Source organism: Helianthus annuus, chromosome 16, assembly GCF_002127325.2.
Source record: "Helianthus annuus cultivar XRQ/B chromosome 16, HanXRQr2.0-SUNRISE, whole genome shotgun sequence".
Classification (NCBI taxonomy): Eukaryota; Viridiplantae; Streptophyta; class Magnoliopsida; order Asterales; family Asteraceae; genus Helianthus; species Helianthus annuus.
The window spans coordinates 20,780,273-20,793,532 of record NC_035448.2 but is presented as its reverse complement, the minus strand read 5'-3'; positions in this window follow the sequence as shown (position 1 = coordinate 20,793,532).

Genomic DNA, 13,260 nt, shown 5'->3' with positions numbered 1-13,260 from the left:
TGCGCTATTTAGCATAACTCCTATTCTGGACCGTGGATTGACATGAAATTTTAGGGACATGCTTAGAAATCAGTAACCAAGGTTATGATCCTTTCACTTGTCCGAAATTCTTGTTTTAATTTAAAAAGGGCGTTACGGTCAACTTTTAAGCATTTAACGGAAATGTGTAAAAGACTCGGACAAACAACGAACCGGTCACAGAGGGTTATACCATCATGTAACCTGGTCCTAAGAGAGTCCTAAGGCATATCTAAATCAAACTTTAACGGGTCAGAGCTGAAGTCAATGCAAAAGTCAAACTTTTGCGACTTTCGGCTCCGAACCGGGTCAAAACAATAATTGGTCGGATCAAACAAGCTTAGACTAGTTTATATACTTATTATCATGTTTTATGAGTGTTCAAACAGGCTACATATCATCTACATTACAAATTATGCAAAAAATCGCAAAATGACATTTCTGTTGACTTTTTCTAAGCACGTTTGACTCGATATTTGATCTAGTTAGAGTGGGAATCAGAAGGTGCCCTTTTAGGGGTTTAATGCCCAAATGATTACCATCATATAACTATCTTTGACTCGACAAACCACTGGACCATTCGTGATTTATCGCAAAGTCAACCGTTAGTTACGACGGATTGACTTTTAGGCTAAAACTATGGAAAAACGAAACCACAAAGGGTTAGGCAACTTACAGAAGCTTGGTGCAAGACTTAGGATGTTAGAAGAAAGCTTGAGAGCTCCAAGAATGATCAGAAAGCAGGTTTTGAGGTGTGTTTCACTTATGCACAATGCCTTGCCTTTTATAGTGAAAAAGTGGGCTTAAGATCATTGCACATCACCCTACCATGGAGCATGGATGTTCACCAGGTGGCCCTGGGTGCTAGGGGTCATGTAGAGGGCGCCCATGCTTCATTTATTGCTCAAATGGTCGTTCAACAACAAGTCTGTCCAAAGTTTCTGCATCTAGGACTTTCACGCGGCCCGCATGAGAGATCAGGCAACTTGTACGCGGGCCGCCTGAATCCTCAAGTCAGAACGCGTGTTTGCAGGTGGCTCGCGGCCCGCATTAGACTAAATTTTCAAGATTTCTAAATCTTTTGTAATCATTAACCAAATCTTTGGTAATTAATAACCTAACCTTTCGGTTTTGAAGGGGTAACTTTGCGATTTGGCCCTCGATTATTTACCGTTAAGGGCCTCGTGACCTTTACTCGCATTATTAAGTCCCCGGTTAGTTTAATTATTATCCGAAAAGCCTTAGCTTTCATTGTTGACGCTTTTAACCCCTCTCGTACGAATTTGATCATAACTTTCTCGTTTTAAAACGGAACTTCGCGAAATTTATATAGTATATTCTAGTGAGTATATTTTACTGTTACAAAGCCTCGGGTTCGTCAAAGGGTCAATCAGAGGTATAATTAAACATGTTGACACAGTTAACCCTTGTAGCTTGTAATCTCTCACTTTCTTCCGCGTTTCGCTCCGTACGATCCATGATTTATTCGTTTGAAGGTACGAGCATCGTTTAGGGTTACTATACAATATAATTACCCTTTGTTGACATTTATAACGCTCGAATTTACATACTTTCAAGGTTTGTCAACTTTAGTCCTTTATTTATTATTTAATGCCATGTGTAAACTAATGACACGTGTTAACACATTATTGGACACAAAATTTCGAGGTGTTACATCCTCACCCCCTTAAAATAAATCTCGACCCGAGATTTACTCAAACAAATAAGGGTATTTCTCTTTCATCGTGGCTTCAACCTCCCACGTGAATTCGGGACCTCTACGGGCATCCCACTTGACCTTCACTATAGGCACATGCTTCCTTCGAAGCTTCTTTACCTGTCGATCTTCAATCGACAAAGGTTTCTCCACGAATTTCAAGCTCTCATCTATATGCACATCTGTGTGTGGGATCACCAATGATTCATCAGCGAAGCACTTCTTTAGATTGCAGATGTGGAACACATTGTGAATTCCATTGAGCTCCTCCGGTAAGTTTAACTTATAGGCAACTGACCTGACCCGTTCAATAACCTCGAAAGGTCCTATGTATCTCAGGCTTAGTTTGCCTTTCTTACCGAAACACATCACCCCCTTCCAGGGTGATACTTTAAGCAACACTTTTTCACCTACTTCGAAGTGAAAATCTTTACGCTTTGGATCTGCGTAACTCTTCTGCCTATCTCGGGCAGCTTTGAGACGGTCTCGAATCTGGACAATCTTGTCCGTCGTTTCGAAAACTATCTCTGGTCCAGACAGTTGGACATCTCCAACTTCCGCCCAACAAACAGGCGATCTACACTTTCTACCGTATAATGCCTCGAAAGGCGCAGCCTTTATGTTGGTATGGTAGCTATTGTTGTAGGAGAATTCGATTAGTGGTAGGTTCTTATCCCAACTACCACCCAAATCGATAGCACATGCACGCAGCATGTCTTCCAATGTCTGAATAGTACGCTCACTCTGACCGTCTGTCTGAGGGTGGTAAGCCGTACTAAAATTCAAACGTGTGCCCAAAGATTGCTGGAAACTCTTCCAGAAATGCGACGTGTATCTAGTATCCCTGTCAGAGATAATAGACACAGGTATGCCATGCAAGGCTACAATCTTATCAACGTATAACTGGGCTAACATGTCGGAGCTATAAGTCTCCTTGATGGGTAAGAAATGAGCGGACTTAGTCAGCCTATCAACGATAACCCATATTGTGTCATTTCCTTTCCTTGTCTTGGGTAACTTGGTAATAAAATCCATAGTTACGCATTCCCACTTCCATTCAGGAAGTTCAGGCTGTTGTAGCAAGCCAGATGGCTTTTGATGCTCAGCCTTGATTTGCGCACAAGTTAAGCATTTTGCTACATAAGAGGCTACAGACTTTTTCAAGCCTATCCACCAATAATTTGCCTTTAGATCCTGATACATCTTATCAGCTCCCGGGTGAACAGAATACTTGGAACTATGGGCTTCCTGGAGGATAACATCTCGTAGTCCTCCATAAATCGGAACCCATATTCGTCCATTCAATCGTAAAATTCCGTCCTTGCTAAGAGTTAACTGCTCCTCGGTTACTCCTAACTTCTCTTTAGGATAGTTAGCTTCCAACACAGCTTCTCTCTGTGCAGCTAACACCCTTTCAATTAAATTATTCTTCACTTCAATGCTCTTGGCATTGATTCGGATAGGTTTCACCCTTTCCTTTCTACTCAAGGCATCAGCGACTACATTCGCCTTGCCGGGATGATATGTGATTTCACAATCATAATCATTTAAAGTTTCCATCCAACGGCGTTGCCTCATGTTTAACTCCTTCTGATTAAACAGGTGTTGAAGGCTTTTGTGATCCGAATAGATCACAAACTTGATACCATACAGGTAATGCCTCCACAGTTTTAGTGCGAACACAACGGCACCCAGCTCCAAGTCATGGGTGGTGTAATTCTTCTCGTGCACCTTTAACTGTCTCGAAGCATAGGCAATAACCTTGCCTTTCTGCATGAGCACACATCCCATGCCAGTGTGTGATGCGTCGCAGTAAACTACGAACTCTTCAGTACCTTCAGGTAATGTCAGCACAGGGGCGTTGCTCAGCTTCTGCTTCAGAATATCAAAGGACTCTTGCTACTTAGGGCCCCAAACAAATTTTATCTTCTTCTTGGTCAGGGAAGTTAAAGGCGCAGCAATCCTTGAAAAATTTTCAATGAATCGCCGGTAGTATCCTGCTAACCCCAGGAAACTACGAATCTTAGTAGGCGTCTTTGGCTCTTGCCAATTCATGACAGCTTCTACTTTAGCGGGATCCACCTGGATACCACGCTCGCTGACAACGTGTCCTAGAAATTGGACTGCTCGTAGCCAGAATTCGCACTTGGAGAATTTGGCATAGAGTTTCTCATGAAGTAGAAGTTTGAGAATACAGCGAAGGTGTTTCTCATGATCAGCTCGGTTCTTCGAGTATATAAGAATGTCGTCGATGAAAACGATGACGAATTTGTCCAAGTACGGCTTGCAGACGCGATTCATGAGATCCATGAACGCAGCCGGTGCATTTGTGAGCCCAAAAGGCATCACTAGGAACTCGTAGTGACCGTAACGAGTCCTAAATGCGGTTTTATGTACGTCTTCATCTCTGACTTTCAGTTGATGGTAGCCTGACCTCAAATCAATCTTCGAAAAGTAACTTGCCCCTTGTAGCTGATCGAACAAATCGTCGATCCTCGGCAAAGGATATCTATTCTTTATCGTGACCTTATTAAGCTTGCGATAATCGATGCACAGACGCATCGATTCGTCCTTCTTCTTAACAAACAGGACAGGTGCTCCCCAGGGAGACGAACTAGGTTTGATGAAACCTTTAGCCAGTAGTTCATCCAGCTGGGTCCTTAACTCCTTCATTTCGGTTGGTGCTAGCCTGTAAGGTGCTCTAGCAATAGGTGCTGCTCCAGGGATGATATCAATTCTGAATTCCACTTGTCTATCTGGTGGCAAACCAGGTAGATCTTCAGGGAAAACTTCTGGATATTCCGAAATGACGGGAATGTCTTCTATCTTCGGTTTAGGCTCTTCAATAATCACCTGTGCCATGTAGATGACACAATCCTTCTTTAGACATTTTGAAGCCTTGAGCATAGTTACTTGCTCAGGCAATCCGTACTGGGTGTCTCCCCGAATGGTAAGCGATTCACCAGATGGAGTCTTTATCACCACTTGCTTTCTGTTGCAGACGATTTGAGCCTGGTTGTGAGATAACCAGTCCATACCCGACACTAGGTCAAAACCGGCCAATTTAAAGGGAAGTAGAGATAGGGGAAAAGAGTGGTTCTTAATGGATATCACACATCCATCTAACACAGTGGAGACGGTTTCTATGGTGCCATCTGCTAGCTCTACCTCGTAATTCACATTTAAGGTTTTGACAGGCAAATTCAGCAATTTGCAAAATTTATGATCTACGAAAGACTTATCAGCGCCTGAATCAAAAAGTACTCTTTCAAAAATATCATTTACGAGAAAAGTACCTGTGATCACGTTATCATCCAGCACTGCTTCTTTCGCCTCCATCCTGAAGACTCTAGCATTGTTCTTCTTGGCCTCTTCAGGCTTCTTGGCATATTTAGGGCAGTTGTTTTTAATGTGCCCCTTCTCGTTGCAGTTATAGCAGGTTGCATCTTTTATCTTCTTGCAGTCCACAGTCTTGTGGTCCTTGGATTTGCACAACCCGCAAGCATACGACTTTGACTGAGCCTGCGAGTTGGATTTGAGCCTACACTTTCCAAAGTGATGTCTCTTGCAGGTCTTGCACTTGGGCTTCTCACCAGTCTGTTGCCCATCCTTCCTTGACTCCAACCCCCTCTTGTTATCACCGTTTCCATGGTGTTTCTTGCTCAACCTCCGTGAAGTTTCATCTTCACGCTTTCTCTTTTCAGCTTCTTTGTTCCTTAGCGATCTTTGTCGAACCGCATCCAGAGTAAGGGACAAAGATATATCAGCTACAGATCGAAAGGTCGCTGGCCGAGAGGCCTTCACGCTTGCCTTTATTTCGGGGGCTAACCCACCGATGAAACGAGCGATTCTCTTTGGCTCCGGGGTTACCAGATATGGAACCAACCGGGACATCGTGTTGAAGCTCGTTAGGTAAGCTTGGCAGTCAAGGTTTGTCATCACCAATGATAGAAAATCGGATTCTATCGTTTCCACCTCATGTTGAGGGCAGTAATTCTCCTTGATGAGAGAAATGAATTCCTCCTATGTCATGTTGTATAGAACAGCCTTTCCCGAGGCCTGAACCAACGCTCTCCACCAAGCCAAGGCCTCGCCCTTGAATGATTGCGACACATACTTTACCACATCTTTTTCTGCACAGCCGCTGATGTCTACCACGGTGTCCATCTCGTCTAGCCACGTCATGCAGTCAACTGCGCCTTTCTCCCCAGTGAAGTCTCGGGGTTTACAAGATACAAAATACTTGTAGGTACAGCCCCTGGCGCGAGACGCATCAGTATACACTCTCTCTTGACGGACACTGTTTTCATTGGACGAGTGATTATCATCGTCCTTTTTAGGCTTGGACGGTGGCTTGCTGTGTGATTTTGAGTGGGTTTTCGGCTTGGAGTGTGGTTTGGATATGGTTCGGCTCCGAGATTCAGTATATTCCTCATATTGTCGATCCAGAGCTGCCTTGACAGCATTATCAACAAGAGCTTTGAACTCTGCGCCCGTCAGATGAACTTGGGCGTTATCATATTCGTCTTCCTTCGAGTGGCTATTTTCTCCACTAGGATCAGCCATGGTAACTTGAATCTGTTACAGAAGATAATGAAAATTTTATTTAGGAGTTTATTATGAAATTGTCTTTTATGGCAATTCATTAACCATGGTAACAGAGACCATATCTGGTTAATTTGTTACTCACTTTTATTTAGGATTTGAACATACTTATCCTAATTACAAGTAATATTGTTATTGGCACAACAGCCTAGTCACGAGGACGTTTTTATAATATTAGCCGAGATTACAGAGAATCAAGGTATGAAGGTTTGAACCGTAGTCCTTTTACCCTTTCTGACAGGGAGTCATAGACCACCACTGTCTTTTGTCTTATATGACAATCATTATGGCCCATAGGCATTACATCACTAATGGATGCTTAATAATTCGGCCCGTAGGCACTACATCACTAATGGATGTTTAATAAATGATCATCTTTATTGATGATTTAACCCATGATTTACTAAATCATTAATTTGGGCTTTGAAATCCTTAGAAGGATTCTTATATAAGAATGACGCGTGCGATTTTAACGAATCACATCTTCCATGAACGTTAACATGATTACAGAGGTTAACTGTAATTCTGAATCTTTTAATCAGGTCTTACCATCTTGGTCGGGTCTAAAAAGACACCTGGCTAGGTTTCACTCTTAAGATTCTTTATTTAGGCAGATTTAATTTAAAAGGAATGATTTTGATTTATTTCATATATAGTAATAACAAAAATGAATTCTATAACATAACATTCCATAAACTTCAAATACGATTACACGCTGCCCTAAACGGGACTTTTAATTAAATAAGTACCTACGCAGAGGTTTATAGAAAAATAAGTCCACGCAGGGATCAACACAAGATAGATGTCCGCACAGGGACCATAAAGATAAGTCCACGTAGGGACTGAAATACGATAAATGTCCACGCAGGGACTAAATTGCAAATACAACATTACATAAGGAGACTAATGGTCTCGTTTCTTCCTTCCCTTCAGTAGGTTTGCAAGGCCTTTGAGAAATCCACGATTACTCTTGCGTTCTTGTTCGAAGTCTCGTTCCACACGGTTTAAACGGTGGAGTATTTCTTCTTGCTCCGGTGGAGAAAAACGTGGCTGCTGCGCCGGTTGCTGAACCGGAGGTCTAGGAGGTATTGGATACCCATGAGCTGAGTAATCTGGTCTCCAAGAGGTTCCATGAAGGGCATTATAATTTGCCGCTACCACATATGGATCGGCATTATAGTTATAGTTGTAGTGCGTGTGAGTCGGCTGCTCAAACGGATTGTACGCCGTGGAAGCACCGTACGCTGGTATCGGATTGTCATATCCGAATGGTGGCGGAGGTGGTGCAACTGGTGTAGAATTCACCTCTGCAGGGTGACCAGAAGGTTCCCCTAATTGTGGTTCTTCCTCAGGTACTGACGGAAAATGACTAGCACTCGAGTGGCGAGGGGTGCTGAAATGGAATTCCCCTCCTCGGGTAGACATCCGTGCGCCTGACCTTCTACGCCTTGGCGGATCTGGAATTACTGGTTGAACCGGTGGCGGTGGCGGTGGCGTAACTGCCACAAACCGCGAATCCTCAGAAGGATCCTATTGTTGCTGTTGATCATGAGGCGAGTAATGTTGTGAAGGTGTAAAGTACCAATTACATTGGTCGAACCTCGCCTGGTAACTATCGGGACCTTGATAGGGCGTTCCATGGAAGGATGACCCATCCGAGATCTCGATTGGATGATTGGGAGTACCCCTTGTAGGCTCGACGGGGTCTGTATCCTCGTCCATATCCACTGCATTATCTTCAGAAAAGTGATCCTCTGGTCCTAGAGGGTTATACCCCATTGTCTCTTGGACATAATCCGCCGGGTTAAACTGTCCTATGAAGAAAGGTGATGGATCGCCGTATGAACGGTGCGAAGTAGATCGCTGTAGAGGTAAAAAGGATGGTTGAGGGTTATTGGGATTATTTTCCGAATCTGGTCCAAATGAATGGCGGTATGAGGGTGTTGAGCTATGCGAGGTAGAATGTCTCGCAGGTTCAAAAAGGTTTCTTCTTTGTCTCTGTGGTTCCTCACTTCTTGTACTGGAAGGAGCTCGCGTGGTTGAAGGTCCAGCTTCGTGATCATTGTAAGTAATGATCGTTCCTCTGCCTCTTCCTCCCCTTCCTCGTCTGATTGCAGGTGGCATATTCCTTCTTTTAAAACTTTAAATAACAATAAACAATAAAAAGACAAACTGGAATAACAATTCGAATTTGTCCTATGTTCTTGTCTAGACTCAAGTATGTGCAATTGTGTAACTGAGATTAAACACAAAGGCCAGTATTGGCTCTTATACCAACCTGTCACACCCCGATTTCCACGTGTCTCACCGGTGGGCCCGGTGGGGGATTACCGTGACGTAGTTGGCAACATTATAGTCAAACCACACAATATAAATGAATGCACAGCGGAAGCATAAAGATAATATATTTCAACATTTAGTGTAATATCAATGTATCATCATTGTTGAAATAATAATCCACAGGGGATCAATAATAATAACAAAAGTATTGTTCAACAGACTTCAGGCATCTTAAGCTTGCGAGACTTCTAATGATGCTAAGGAGAAATCCCAGCCAATTACGTATAGTACCTGCATTTAGTCTTTTTGGGGAAAATACGTCAGTTTACACTGGTAAATACATTCAACTGACACTTTTGTAAAACGTTTAATAAAATTGGTTTAAATGCTCAAGGCACAAACTCTTTATAACTTGGGATAATTTATAATCAAATCTTGTAAAGAATTACATGTTACTATGCGTTCGGTCGCCCGGGTCGTGCCGGGTTAAAGTTTAATAGACACACCACAACATAGCATAAAACCGTGGCGGGTAACCAACGGCTACACTTTTATAATCATGGACATAATGCCGGGTGTACGCCACCAGGATGTCAAGGTCGTGGCCATTCGTAAATGCTGCCAAGGATATCCGGGACATGGTCATTAAGCCCCCAAAGACGTAAAGCCAACAAAACAAGTTTTTAAACGGGTCACATTGATAATACCCAACTACTAATGAGTTGGGGTCAATTGCCCGACCAAGCGGTATTTTAGATACCGTAACCCAAGCCCGTATAACGGAAAATAAGTTAAAAGTATTTACCTTTGCAAGTATAATTCCTTAAATTGAAATAAATTGCAGATAGCTTTTACTGGTCCCTTAATCTGGAACGAAGGTTTAAATTAACCTATTAGAATCCTAACGGGTCTTTAATTTAGCCGTAGCCTAGACCGGTCAGTTTCGAAGGATAGTTATGGTTTAATCGCGTGAAAGGCGAAAACCGTGAATGGAGTGTGACTTTGACCCAACAAGTTTGAAGACTTGTTTTATATGGGTATAATAATCATACTCTGGATTTTGGGGTCAAAACAATATGGTTTGACCCGTTTCGACTAATTTATGTAAACTAGTTACATAAGCCGAACCGTGCGCGCAAAAGGCGCAATGGGTAACCGTAAGAGTCCTACACTGTTTTCCTAAGTCAACATTCTTTAAAGAGGTTGTGGTATCAGTAGGATACCTTCCATAATGCCCGTAACGAGTTTAAGTTCATATTATGCCCCGTAGGGGTATTTCGGTCTTTTTAAAGATTATAAACAAGGTTTCTAAGTTCTACAGGAAATCTGAGTTTCCCGAACAGTTTATAAAGTCTAAAATACTTTATTTATTATTTAAAATCAGTGGCAACTGGAATTGGGTCAAAAGACCTTGTAGAACTCAAGTTATGGCCGAAAAGGGTATATTCGGTATTTACCGAACCGTTGCCATAACCGCAGGTTATGTGCAGGTTAAAAATAATTAAAAATCTTTAAAAATCACAAAATATTATTTTACATCAGTGAGTAAAAGGTTTGGTGTCGAAATCCGGGTTTAGATAGGCGTTATGCTAATTGCGCTATTTAATTACTAAAGTTTCGCAATTTGCGCTATTTAGCATAACTCCTATTCTGGACCGTGGATTGACATGAAATTTTAGGGACATGCTTAGAAATCAGTAACCAAGGTTATGATCCTTTCACTTGTCCGAAATTCTCGTTTTAATTTAAAAAGGGCGTTACGGTCAACTTTTAAGCATTTAACGGAAATGTGCAAAAGACTCGGACAAACAACGAACTGGTTACAGAGGGTTATACCATCATGTAACCTGGTCCTAAGAGAGTCCTAAGGCATATCTAAATCAAACTTTAACGAGTCAGAACTGAAGTCAATGCAAAAGTCAAACTTTTGCGACTTTCGGCTCCGAACCGGGTCAAAACAATAATTGGTCGGATCAAACAAGCTTAGACTAGTTTATATACTTATTATCATGTTTTATGAGTGTTCAAACAGGTTACATATCATCTACATTACAGATTATGCAAGAAATCGCAAAATGACATTTCTGTTGACTTTTTCTAAGCACGTTTGACTCGATATTTGATCTACTTAGAGTGGGAATCAGAGGGTGCCCTTTTAGGGGTTTAATGCCCACATGATTACCATCATATAACTATCTTCGACTCGACAAACCACTGGACCATTCGTGATTTATCGCAAAGTCAACCGTTAGTTACGACGGATTGACTTTTAGGCTAAAACTATGGAAAAACGAAACCACAAAGGGTTAGGCAACTTACAGAAGCTTGGTGCAAGACTTAGGATGTTAGAAGAAAGCTTGAGAGCTCCAAGAATGATCAGAAAGCAGGTTTTGAGGTGTGTTTCACTTATGCACAATGCCTTGCCTTTTATAGTGAAAAAGTGGGCTTAAGATCATTGCACATCACCCTACCATGGAGCATGGATGTTCAGCAGGTGGCCCTGGGTGCTAGGGGTCATGTAGAGGGCGCCCATGCTTCATTTATTGCTCAAATGGTCGTTCACAACTTCAAACAACAAGTCTGTCCAAAGTTTCTGCATCTGGGACTTTCACGCGGCCCGCATGAGAGATCAGGCAACTTGTACGCGGGCCGCCTGAATCCTCAAGTCAGAACGCGTGTTTGCAGGTGGCTCGCAGCCCGCATCAACTCATGCATAACCTTTACGCGGCCCGCATTAGACTAAATTTTCAAGATTTCTAAATCTTTGGTAATTAATAACCTAACCTTTCGGTTTTGAAGGGGTAACTTTGCGATTTGGCCCTCGATTATTTACCGTTAAGGGCCTCGTGACCTTTACTCGCATTATTAAGTCCCCGGTTAGTTTAATTATTATCCGAAAAGCCTTAGCTTTCGTTGTTGACGCTTTTAACCCCTCTCGTACGAATTTGATCTTAACTTTCTCGTTTTAAAACGGAACTTCGCGAAATTTATATAGTATATTCTAGTGAGTATATTTTACTGTTACAAAGCCTCGGGTTCGTCAAAGGGTCACTTAGAGGTATAATTAAACATGTTGACACAGTTAACCCCTGTAGCTTGTAATCTCTCACTTTCTTCCGCGTTTCGCTCCGTACGATCCATGATTTATTCGTTTGAAGGTACGAGCATCGTTTAGGGTTACTATACAGTATAATTACCCTTTGTTGACATTTATAACCCTCGAATTTACATACTTTCAAGGTTTGTCAACTTTAGTCCTTTATTTATATTTAATGCCACGTGTAAACTAATGACACGTGTTAACACATTATTGGACACAAAATTTCGAGGTGTTACAAAGTGTAAGTTTATCTTTCTTTGGTAATTTTTGGAGACGTTTGCACGTCTTCTTACTTTGCTTTTTCTTTTGTACAGGTTGCCGAGTCAGTGCTTAATTTTGAAAAACTAGATAGATCGGTTGCGCATTTGTTGGTTGCTGCGCGTAATGATGGTTATGCCCAAGGGTATGCGGAGTGTTCTCACCATGTGGTTAACGCTTTAAAGGTTGACTGGGACACTAGCAAGTCTGCTACTCATGGTGTTAATACTGAAGCTGCTCTTGCTGCTGCGAAGATGCAATTTAATAATTTACAGCTCCCAGTTATGGATCTTATTAATGTCGCGTTGCAGTCTGAAGACCATGTCACACAGTTGAAAGAGATCTTCCCGGTCAGAGAAGAAGATGAAGACCTAACTTAGGTTTTCGTTGTGGTTGTATGAACAATGGATGATTAACTTTAGGTTTTGGGATGTGGATCCCTGCTTGTTAATGCGCAAGTAACTTTGTTTAATACACTGCCGTGTATGTTTATAATTTTTTGTTAAGGCGTGTGGTGCGCCAGTAACTAGTATGAAATGTGTTTTGACTTACAATATTTTGCATGAGTACAATTGCTTTGATTAGGTAAGGCGAATAGAGGTGGTATTAAGCTCTTGTGTGAACGTAAGGCCTTGCGCGATGTGTGTGATCGCTGACCGCTCATGAGACTTGTGTTGTATTTACCATAATGTTTTTGCGCTTACCAAAAGGAATTACATGCACTTTGTAATAACACAGAAATAATAGAACTTTGTTTTGATTCATGATAGGGCGCAGAGGCCGCGGTACAAAGTCGTCTATTTAGGATAATTAAATGAAACTTAACTTACTCATACTATAGTCCTTGCCATGGATTGGTATGCTAAAGGACTTGACCAACATGTGAGGAGACTTTTGTATGCTACTTGGTTCTTCCGTTACTTAGTTCTTTGCCTTCTTACTCGGGCTTTCTTCGCCGCGAGTAATTTGCTTTATATCCTTCCGCACGTTCTGTAATAAGTGGGTGAGTTCACCACTTTTGAGCACTTTTTCAATCTCGGTGCGGAGAGAGATACAATTGTTTGTAGTGTGACCATTATCCTTGTGATAGTCACAATATTGATTCGGATCTTGACCCCTCTTATTCTTCATTGGCGGAGGGGTTTTAAACTGATAGTCTTCTGTGCTGAGCACCTCCACCGGAGTTTCGTTAGGGGGGTCCATTGCCGCTCTCTATTCTCTTGCTTTGTCTCCCTTTGTGCTGCGAGCTTGTTTATGGTAGCTCGCGCGTCTTCAAATGATT